Source organism: Myotis nattereri, assembly GCF_964212035.1.
Source record: "Myotis nattereri genome assembly, chromosome: 3".
NCBI lineage: Eukaryota > Metazoa > Chordata > Mammalia > Chiroptera > Vespertilionidae > Myotis > Myotis nattereri.
In genome coordinates, this window is record NC_138077.1 from 184,653,527 (window position 1) to 184,665,972 (window position 12,446).

The window sequence follows — 12,446 nt, forward strand, 5'->3', positions numbered from 1 at the left end:
AGTTCATGCTCTCATGCACACCTGAATGACACATACATAGAAACACTCCTGTGCATCCACACCCATGTGTGCCCCTCACACATCACACTCTATCTACACACTTGTGCCACAAGTGCCTGGGACCAGAGAGGGAGCACGGTGTGTTAGAGAGATGGAAGGATGGAATGGAATTCATTCTGGTGCTCTCCAGTCCTCAACCTCTGTCCTCCCGTCACACTTGGAGTCTCTGCTTTTCCTCTGGCTCCAGAACTCTCAGCTCTATATCTCACCAACACATACCCTCAGAGAGAGTCAACATTACCTATGGAGCCTTGGTCAAAGAATCCAGAAATTGAAGGCTCAGCTCACATGCCTCCCTGATGAGTGTCTTGGCAGGGTCCTTCCCTTAATATTGAAGTAGAATAATGGTCTCCTCCAATCCTACCTCACAGGCCTCCTGACTGTCCACAGATAAGAAAAGGAGAGAAGTATTAAAATTGCGCTCCACTCATGAGCCAAGGTTGATTATGACCACTGGGTTCAGCTCCCAGGTAACAGCTTTGAAACTAAATTCACTTGTGCAGAGAAAGGTCTATCTGGGGCCAGGATAGAGAGAGATGTTGATGGCATGGTGAACACTCTGGCTAAGTCTCTGCATACTAACTTTAGGTGGGCAAGAAGGTCTAGCTCTTAACAGGGCTTTTCAGGAATGAGCAAGTGCCCATGGCCAACCGTCCAAGGCTGTGGCCTTCTTCTGAGAAAAGAAGCATCAATAGCAGGAAGGATGTGTCTCAAGATGTTCCATCCACGGGTAAACATAGAAACATCCCCACATCCCAGGGCTATAATTCTCCTCTTTTGACCATCCCACGGCATCAGGTGCCCTCCCTTCTATAAATGTCTAATTCTTGGACTGGAGCTCACTAATGGCCTTAGACCTTGAACCCTAGAGGTATATGTAACCTTCAGGCAGCTGCTGCAGGGATGACTGGGGAAGATCTCTGATTTTTCATGTGGCCCCAGCCTGAGGTGATCCCCAAAATTCCTTCTTTGCACCTCATACCCCATCCAGCCTCAAGGCCTGATTTAAGCAGCAAATCTTCCAGAAAGCTCTCCTCTATCATTCTGCCACCTTTCCTAGCTAAAGCCCATACACCCAGAGCACCAGGTGTCTGTGACACAGACTTTGACAATCGCACAAGTGCCACAGAGATCCATCTCAGGAGGGCAGAAAACATACCTGTGAAATCATACTCCATATTCATTGACCTTGGCAATGGTTACCTGGGGGCTTGCTTTAGAAATTTACTGCTCTTATTATGCTAAGTGAAATAAGCCAGTCAATGAAGGAAAAATACCACATGATCTCACTCATTCATGGATAATAGAGACCATTATAAACTTTTGAACAATAATAGATACAGAGGCAGAGCTGCCTCAAACAGATTGTCAAACTGCAGCGGGAAGGCCGGGGAGGGTTGGGGGGCAGGAGGGAGGGGGGTAAGAGATCAACCTAGGGACTTGTATACATGCATATAAGTATAACCAATGGACATAAGACATTGGGGGATAGGGGAGGCTAGGGGACTGTCAAGGGTGGGGGGAAAAAAGGACACATATGTAATACCCTTTGTAATACTTTAAGCAATGAAAAAAGAAATTTACTGCTCTTTATTTTTATTTTTGCTTTAGGCAAATTCTCCTTATGCAATTTTCCAAAAACACATCCATATAGTTAAACAAAGACACCCAGCAAAGTGCTTTTGGTCATCATCATAACTACTTCCTGTGCCGCCAGCACTGGGCACAGCACATGACACAGATACACATGGAATGGAATTAAAAAGGACTGAACCCACCCCAGCACAAGCAGGACAGGCAAAGACTCTTACATTCTTTTGCTTTTGAATCACTGACTCTCAAGGCAAGTTATTCATAACATTATGCTAAAGTACTCATTGATACCCGTCATTGGATGCACACCATGGGCCAGATACAGAGTTGAATACTCTACAAAGCCCCCAAATATGGTTTTACAGGTCAGCCCTGCATAGCATCACAGTCTATGTGAATGGTGCCTCCTGAAGTTGTTCAGGGCACTACCTGCATAGTGGCCCATGACAGCCCTGAGGATTTAATCCAGATAACAATCCTGTAAGGAAGGTACTCTCCTCACAGCCATTTCACAGAAGGGGAAAAAGAGGCTTAGAGGTGGAGAAATTTACTCCTGTTATAGAGCCAGGATTGGACCCAGGCCAAACACAAAGCATGAGTTCTCCACTATTGGTGTAAAGATTGAGCCAAAGGCGTAGTGAGAGTCAGAGAAGCATCCTCAGGAACTCTCATTTGAGCCCCAAATCCACTCCATCAGGTAGAGAGTGGCCATCCACAAAGCTGACAGGCTTGCTCAGCTGGCAGTACACCTGGGGCATGGGCGGGTAAAGTGGAGGTTCTCCTTGGTGCACGTGGTCAAGTAGGTCATCTTGCCCAGATCATTCCTGCTGGCAACACAACCAGTCTTTTCTGGAGATGGGGAGCCACAGGACCCTGCAGGAAGGCAGGATCCAGCCCCAACTGCCCCCCTCCACAACCATCACAACCCCAAGACTCAGAGGAACACAAGTGCACTAAGTGGTCGGGCCACACTAGACATGGGGTGGTCACTCAGACCCAGGGTTCTGACTCCACATTTCTCTATCCCTCGCTCATCTTCACTGCTGGGAGGGGAAAGCCCAGGACCCTAGAGGTGTGTGTGCCCCCAGCCATCAAAGACAAGGTCACTCCTGTGTGTCTTAGAGCCTCACAGAAGCCCCTCAAGAGATAGATGTTTGGGTTCTGCTTGTATTCTCCTCTGAAGCTGGAATGGAAAGGAATAGAGGCTAATATTCATTGGTTGAATGAAGTAATAAATGCATTAACAATGACAAGCTCAGATATATATATATATGTATTTCCCCTTTTCCTTTTGTCACCAAAAGCTCAGACCCAATTGTGAAGTCCAAATATAACTACTATGCAACACCTTATTAAAGAGCCACTAGGTTCCCCTCACACTTCCCCAGTCCTCATTTTTCATTTGTGTTTTACTATTTTATTGAGTAAGTATCTTTGAGCTGCTTCCAGATAAAATGAAGGAAAAATAAAAAAAATTTTCAATTCCCTGCCTCCAGGCTGTCTTCATGTTGTTACCCAACTTAAAATGCCCCGTTCTCTTTCCCTTTGTCAGAGTTTCACCCCTCCTAAGAAAGCCAACTTAGGCTCCACTCCTTCTGCCTTCTCTGCCTGCAATATGAGGTCACTCATTCTTTGGTTTCTCTTGCTTTTCAGTTATGTGAGTTAGTCTCTCTAAAAATGTCCAAAACAGCAAATTGGATCCTCTTCCTCCTCTTTCCACATACACCCTTGACAGCACCTAACATGTGGCCGGACACCCTGGAGGATTTCCAACATCCAACCCATAAAAATAACTGAGGGAGATTTCATCCCCCAAATATTAGGCCCTGCAGTTGAGTGTGTTTCTTTTAAATGAATATAAACTTCCTTCCATCAGCTGAGAATTTTTTGCACCCCTGCCCAATGCCTATCCCAAGAGGGGAGAAGACAGGGAGAGAGGAATCTGGGGGCAGAGGTGTGAGAGGTTTCCAGAGAGCCTGCTGCAGAGAAAGGTCCGCATCAATGGTGTTGTGTTAATGAGTTCAACTGGAACCAGGAGACAGAGTAATTCAAAGTTTCTGACTGATGGAGTTTGGAAAACAGCATTTTCTTGAGATACTTCACCAGAAGAGACCATCACAAGGCAGGTGGGAAGTGGTCAGCTCCCTTGGCTTTCGCAACTCTGTTCATCTTCAATTTGCACCTCTTTCTCTCCCAGCATTCCCTGTTCTCTCCAGGAACCCAAAGGGGTGGTCATTCTATCATCAGAGTCAACACTCAACAAATGGGTCTCCTGATGGCAACTTTCTCTACATTACTCACACTAGAAAAGACTCTATTTGGAGAAGGGAGCATCCTCGCACTGCAGGTAACAAGACAGCTGCTGCTGCCTTCACCTGGTTTCCAGGATGGCCCTGTGCTATCTGCGATGACACCAGACAGCACAGATACAGCCTGCAGCTGAGCAGGACAGACTGAGATCCCTCGCAGACTCACTCACCACTGGAAACAGTCCCTTTCCCTGAGGATCTCACAAACCTCCTCCCTACAGTGATGCTGGTGTTCTGGGTTTAGGGCCATTGTAGTAGAGAAACCAGGAGATGCCACTGGTGGCAGTGTCACTGTTTTCACTGGCCCCCACTGACTAAACTCTGCCTCCTCTGGGCGTCTCCGGCACTGTTAGTCCCTTACTCATGATCTGCTTTGTCTTATAATTGCTTCCATCTGTGACAAAAATATTAATAATATTACAATTGGCCATCATTGAGCATTTAATGTGATTGCGCACTGCACTAATTCTGCTCTACAAATTGTTTCATTTAATCCTCAGAAAATTCTACAAGGTAGACACTGTCATACTTCCCACTTTATAGATGAGGAAAGGAAGCTTGGTCACATGGCAAGTCAGCAATGGAACTGGGGTTCACACCCAAGACCCCTGACTCTACTCTGGCTGTGAGTTTCCCATGCGCAGAGGTGCATCTCCAGGTGACATCTCCAGGTCATCAAGGGCCTCACCACAGGGCCTGGGAAATAGTGTGTACTTGATAAAGTGCATGTTGCATGAATTGAGTGCATAAAGGAAATGAAGAAGAAGGAAGACAGGAAAGTAGGGGAGAGAGCACAGCAGCATTTAGCTAATGTATACACTGGCCAGAGTCAGCCAAGCGCCTAAGGAACCAGCCCAAAGTCTTGCTCAATGAAGGCAGGCAGTTTGGCAAACAGCATTGCAGATTTTTTTTTGTTTTTCCCAGCCAGTCCTAAGCTAATGTCCAGATTTACTGCTTATTTCTGTATTCTATGTCTTGACATAGGAAATGGAAGGGAACAGAAATATATTCAGTAAATCCTATATATCAGGTATTATGTGAGAGAATTTATAGATTGCCTCATGTAGAATGGCTAATTACTCCCATTTTACAGATGAGAAAACTGAGATGCAGAGATGTGAACTGACTTGTCCATTTCTTGCAGGTTAGTGCTGCTCTAACTCAGGCAAGAGCCCCAACATTCTCTTCTGCACGTTGAAGCCTGTTAGAGTTTCTGTGTCCAGTGGCATACATTATGCATCTCACAGTCCTAGAAAGTGCCAGTCATGTTGAGGTCTGTGATAGTTCTGGCCCTGTTTTTCCTTCCTGCAAAGTTCCCTTTCATGGTCCTCACCCACCCAACTAACCCATGTGTTTTCCTGGAAACAGCCTTGAAGAAAGAGGCTGAGCATCTGACAATGTACCCCCAGAGATCCTGCCTGACCCAAGCCACTTTCCCAAAGGGCTCTGGGGACTGGGCCTGGCTACTTTGGCCTCCAGCTACCCATCTTTTGCCTTCTCTGGAGATCTTCTCCTTTCAAGCCAGCTGCAGAGTCCAATGTAATCTCCCCATAGATCTCCTCACTCATTGCCTCTGAACTTACCATTGTGAGTTTAACTGGGGCAGGTGGGGGTGTAAGAGTTTTTAGTGCCCTTGTGCACACAATGTCAAAAAGGTTATCACTACACAGAGTGATAAACATTGTCTTCATCTCCCCATAGATCTTCTCACTCATTGCCTCTGAACTTACCATGCTTATGAAGCCAGCCCTGGATACAGGAGACACAAATTACCTCTAGAGCATACATAAGAGTAAATGTAGTAAAATAATCAGAAAGTAATAAGATTTTTAAAATATATATATTCATTGATTTCAGAGAGGAAGGAAGAGGGAGAGAGATAGAAACACCAATGATAAGAGAGAATCATTGGTGGGCTGCCTCCTCCACGCCCCGCACTGGGGATCAAGCCCATAGCCTGGGCATGTGCCCTTGACCGGAATTGAACCTGGGATCTTTCAGTTCGCAAGCCGACACTCTATCCACTGAACCAAACTGACTAGGGCAGTAATAATATTTTTATTACCTATTAGGTGCTGCAGTAGGATCCAACAGATCCAGCTTTTTAAGCTGCTATTCCCAACTCCCAGCCTTCTTCATAGGCATTGTCCACAATTCATTAATTCATTCATGCATTTATGCTAAGATAGGCACCTGTTAGGTGCTGGATTTACAGCCTTGAACAATAAACACAACCTCTGCTATAACTTCCTGTTTTTTTTTTTTACCTGTCACTGTCTCCCACTCCTCAAGTGGCTATCACAGACTCTGACCCAGGTTTTATTTGGCAGGTTAAGGGTTAAAGGTGATGACTTCATCTGGACCAAGATCTGGTGCCTCAGATGTTCATTTTGTAACAAACTTGTTTCAGCTCCCTCTTCCCTAGACCTTCCCACCTCTTGCCTACTTCCACCCCCTCGTCCCCAGCCAGAAGTTATTTGGCAGTGTCTCAGAGTCATAGAGTTTATATAATTAATGCTGAGGGCATTGACAAACAAGTTGTTAAAACATTGAGAAACCAGTTAAATTTACATAGCAGCTTTCTTGCAGAGGTCCAAGAACACATGGTTCCATCATTTTCTTCCTTCAACAGCCTGGAGGTAAGAGAATGGAAATGTTCAGGAAGTAGGCATAGAGCCAGTTCAAGCTCACTGCTGCCTCCTGTACATCAGCCAATGCTGGCAATGCCAGGAAACAAAGAAGGATCAAGGGTAAGCTTTTCCTTGGGACAGTTCACAATCTGGTGGAGGGGACAGATAGGCAAGCAAGGAGACACAGTACAATGGATAAATGCTATAATTGGAATAATCCATATGGATTCTCTAGTACTCATTCTTTCTTCTGATTGAGGTAATTAAATCCAAAAAAGGAAAGCAGCTTGCCCTAAGCCTCTTCTCTCCAGACTGAAAATTCCAAGGTCTTTTCTCCTTTCCTCCTTGCTACCTGTGAGCCACACCAGATGTGTTGACCTCCCCAATTCCTTTGAGTGATACAACAGGTGAGTCAAGGAAACCTCTAAATGTATCTAATTGTGTTGCTCTGTTATCTTGAGTAGTTCCCATATTTTGAAAACTGGGTAGAGAAGTGTGAGCCTCCAGAGGAGGAAAAGAAGCAAGGAGAGAAGTATGAGAGAAACCAGGGGCACCAAGTGTTGTGGAATACAAGCAGACACCAAGACATTTGAAATAAAAGATGAATGTTGAGTGCCCTTGACACAGGTTTGAAAGATGTTCATAGGAATCAGTGTCATGGAAATCAGTCATAAGCAAAGGAAGAGCTGTTGAAATGACAGAGAAGCCAAAATAAAGTGGCTTGAGGAATGAATGTGATGGCAACTGACTGAGACTGTGGAGAAAGTGTTAACAACTCTGAAAAGTTTGTCTATGAAAAAGAAGAGACGTAGGCTGGCACCTAATAGGGGATTTGATAGTGAAAGGAAGTTAAGACTCTCTCACCGCCCCCGCCCCTCCCAATTCTTGAAGAGTGAGAGAGCTTGGAATTGGTAGTGCAGTCACTGGCCTTGAAGTAGAAGGAAGAAGGAAAGGCTGGGACAGATGTAGAGTTACACATTTTGTGGCATTTCATACAACAGAGAATAGCCCAAAATGTAAATCTCACTCACAATCTTCATTTTATAGACAGTTTTGAATTCTATTAACTCAATTTTACAACTTCAAGAACCAGCCTTTCTCTTTTTAACATAAATGTGCCAACTCAAAATTGTTGAATTTAAGAGCACATTGAAGTCATCTGATCAAGAATACACTTTGTTGATGGAGGGTAAATGAGTTGGAGGCTTTGGCTAGAAATAAATGACAAAGATTAATTCAAGGTAGTAAAGATTTGCAAACCAGACTCGCAAGTGGGCAATACCCAGAGTGTTGTGAAGAAGAAAGAAAAGCTGAGAGTTCTTATAGTAAAAAGTACATTTTGGGGTAGAATCAGTCCTGCATTCTCAGCTTCTGGATTGTTCTCAGATGATACTCTTTCAGATCCAATGTTCTGGAAAATGGATCTCAGGTGGTCTGGAGGTATGAACATTCTTTCCTTAATTCTTCAGAGGGTAATCAACCCTAGCTGGTTTGGCTCAGCTGACAGAGCATCGGCCCCCTGACCGAGGGTCTCAGGTTCAATTGTGGTCAAGGGCACATACCTCCGTCAGGCTTGATCCCCGGCCCTGGTCAGGGTGAGTGCGGGAGGTAATCAATTGATGTGTCTTTCTCACATAGATGTTTCTCTCTCTTTGTCTCTCCCCCTCCCTTCCTCTCTCTCTAAAAATCAATGCTAAAAATATTCTCAGGTAAGGATTAACAAACGAACAGATAAAACCCACACACAGAGAAAAAACCCCCAAAGGGTAATCAGAGGGTTATTTATAGGATATATAAAGAGTTATAGGTAGATAGATATAGATATAAATATAGATATAGATAGATATAGATATATAGGTGTAGATATATAGAGAGTTTAAAAGTTTAAGTTCCCAGGCAAGCTAAAGCAAGAGTAGAATCATTTCCTCATGCCTTTACCTACTTGATTTTAGTAATTTAATAGCTTGAATATAGAGACTTCATTTTATTTCTTCACTGTTTTCCTCAACTTGTATAATATGAAGTTAAATTCTCTATACTAAGTTAAACAAATGCCTTCAGTAATCCCTCTCATTTGTTTGAAATGGATGCAATTCAAAAGCTAATAATTTTATCTGAGCATAAGTAAGGAACATAACTATGGGCATAACAGGCTCTGCTAAGCTGAAATAATAATATCATCAAAAATATTGAATCCTTTCATATATATCTCCATCCTCCCAGGTAGGCATTACCATACGCCCATTACAGATAAGCAAATTGAAGCCTAAGGAAGCCAAGTAACTTGACCTAGGTCTGTCCTCTGTATCACATGGAGCCTCCAAGGTATCATAAGACCCATCTCCTGACAGTTCTTCTCATTACGCAGACACACATCGTGAGTCATAAATTTACCAAACTTTTATAATATTAATCTATATTCATTATTGACTAAATATTAACATTTTAAAATATTATTTATGAATATTTTACATTCTTTATGAAAATCTGCCTAGTTATACATTTTGAAGTGTTCAATATTGCCAAATTCGTATAATATATTTCCTAATTAGTCTTCCACATGACCAATATACATATTTCCTTAAATTACTTAAACTCCTGAAGCTTAGAGTAGAGTTACCTACTGCAACTAAAGTGAATTCTAGACCTTACTCAAAATTAGAAAATATACCGATTTCTATATTTTTGGAAAACAGATTCCAAACTTCTCTGTGAATAACAAAAGGGCTTATTTTTCTATATGTAAAATAGCATACAACTTTATTAATAAAACTAGAGGCTCGGTGTACAAAAATTTGTGCACTCACGAGGAGGGGGTCCTCTCAGCCTGGCCTGTGCCCTTTTGCAGTCTGGGACCCCTCAGGGGATGACCTCCTGCTGGCTTAGGCCTGCTCCCCAGGGTATTGGGCCTAAGATGGCAATCAGACATCCCTCTGGCAGCCCGGCAGCCCTCGGGGGATGTCCACTTGCCAGGGGGGAGCAGGCCTAAACTGTAGTCGGACATCCTTAGCGCTGCTGAGAAGGCAGGAGAGGCTCCCACCACCACTGCTGTACTGGCAGCCTCAGCCTGGCTTGTGGCTGAACAGAGCTCCTCCCATGTGAGAACGCCCTGACCACCAGGGGGCAGCTCCTGCATTGAGCATCTGCCCCCTGGTGGTCAATGTGTGTCATAGTGACCAGTCATTCCCAGTCCTTCTGCTGTTAGGGTCAGTTAGCATATTACCCTTTTACTATATAGGATAGAGGCCTGGTGCATGGGTGGGGGCCAGCTGGTTTGCCCTGAAGGGTGTCCCGGATCAGGATGGGGGTCGCGCTTGGGTGCCTGGCCAACCTGGATGAGGGGATGATGGCTGTTTGCAGCTGGTCGCACCTCCTGCAGTGTGGGGGTCCCCACTGGGGTGCCTGGCCAGTCTGGGTGAGGGGCTGAGGGCTGTTTTCAGGCTGGCGGGTTACTGAAGTTCCCAACCTCTCCTTTTTTTCTTTTTCTTTTTTATTATGGGTTTTATTTACCTTCTATGGCTGTCACTGGAGCTGAGAGCTGTCTTTAGCTCTGAGGCTTGGCTCCAGCTCTGAGACCTCAGCTGCTGAAAGCAGGTATCTGGGTTTGTTTGGCTTCTATAATTGAAACACTGTTGCAGCTCCAGCTCTGACGGCTGAAAGCAGGTTTCTGGGGTTTGTTTAGCTTCTATAATTGCAACATTGTTTCTTAGAGTGCAAGCTCAGAGCCCAGCAGCGGCAGGCGAGGAACCTTGGCTTCCTCCTTCACTGGAGCAAGCAAGCCTCCTGTTCACTTCAGCTGCCTGGCTGCCGGCCGCCATCTTGGTTGGCAGTTAATTTGCATATCGCCCTGTTTAGCCAATGGGAAGTGTGTCAGAGGTATGGTTAATTACCATGTTTGTCTATTATTAGATAGGATGATATCCATTCTGATATTCCACAGCCCTTTGTAAACAAATATGGAATCTTAAAACTTTAAAGTAAAACCTGACAAAGAATAAATTAAAGGAAATGCTTTGTCTTGGAGAAACCAAGATGGCGGCATAGTTAAACACCGGAGTTTGCTGCCTCGAACAACCACTTCAAAAATACAACTGAAAGATGGAACAGACATCATCCAGAACCACAGGAAGGCTGGCTGAGTGGAAGTTCTACAACTAGGAGGAAAAAGAAAAGCATACCAAGACTCAGAGGAGGCACAGTGCTAAAGTAAAATATTAAGGTGCGGAGTGCATGCGGAGCGGGCTGGCGGCTGAGGGCGCAGTTGTCTGTTTAAATCTGGAGGGAGTCTCAGACTCTGAGCTCCAGATCCGGGCGAGTCTCTAGGGACCCAGACTCAAACAGAACTGTCTGGCTTCGGTCGGAACTCGAAGGCAGCTTTCTCTCCGAGGTTTGCAGTGGTTGCTGGGACTCTGAGAGGCAGAGCCCCTGGGGACGGGACTGAGAACAGCCATAACTGCTCTCTCCGGCCGCACTGTAGATCCACTGGGACCCACCATGCCCAAGCCCTGCACAGAGGCATTTGCCAGATAGCCTCAGGCAAAGGCTAGATTAGCACCACCCTAGAGATCCAGCACAGAAGTTCTCCCACTGCAGCTGATTCTCATAGCCAGTTGGCCGGGAGGTCAAATCCCTCCCCCCGCAGTTTACCTACAACAATCAAGACTTAACTACCACAAGACTGCACACAAAGACCACAAGGGGTTCACCAAGAAAGCATAAAAAATGCGGAGACAAAGAAACATGACAGAAATGGAGGATACAGAGCTCAAAACCGCACTTTTTTAAAAAATATATTTTTTATTAATTAAGATATTACATATGTGTCCTTATCCCCACGTTACCCCCTCCCCCCCTCCCCCAGCTCATGCCCGCACCCCCCCCCCTGCACACACCCCCTCCCCCCCCCCCCGTTGTCCGTGTCCATTGGTTAGGCCTATATGCTTTCATATAAGTCCTTTGGTTGATCTTTCCCCCTCATCCCCACCCTCCCCTAATTCCCTCCAAGGCCCAACAGTCCAATCAATGCCTCTCCGTCTCTGGATCAGTCCTTGTTCATCAGTTTATGTTGTTCATTATATTCCACAAATGAGTGAGATCATGTGGTATTTATCCGCTCTCCACTTCCATCCATGCTGTGGCAAATGGTAAGAGTTCCTTTTTCTTCTTCCTCTTCTTAAAGAATACCTTTCAGCATTTCATATAATGCTGGTTTGGTGGTAATGAACTCCATTAGCTTTTTCTTATCTGTGAAGCTCTTTATCTGACCTTCAATTCTGAATGATAGCTTTGCTGGATAAAGTAATCTTGGTTGTAGGTTCTTGCTATTCATCACTTTGAATATTTCTTGCCACTCTCTTCTGGCCTGCATGGTTTCTGTTGAGAAATCCGCTGACAGTCATATGGGTACTCCCTTGTAGGTAACTGAGTTTCTTTCTCTTGCTGCTTTTTAGATTCTCTCTTTGTCTTTTGCTCTTGGCATTTTAATTATAATGTGTCTTGGTGTGGTCCTCTTTGGGTTCCTTTTGTTTGGGGTTCTCTGCACTTCCTGGACTTGTAAGTCTATTTCTTTCACCAGGTAGGGGAAGTTTTCTGTCATTATTTCTTCAAATAGGTTTTCAATATCTTGCCCTCTCTCTTCTTCTGGTATCCCTATAATTGTGATGTTGGTACGCTTGAAGCTGTCCCAGAGGCTCCTTACACTATCTTCATATTTTTGGAATCTTTTTTCTTTTTTCTTTTTCAATTGGGTATTTTTTGTTTCTTTGTATTTCAAATCTTTGACTTGATTCTTGGGATCCTCTTGTCTGCTGTTGGATCTCTGTATATTATTCTTTATTTCAGTCAATGTATGCTT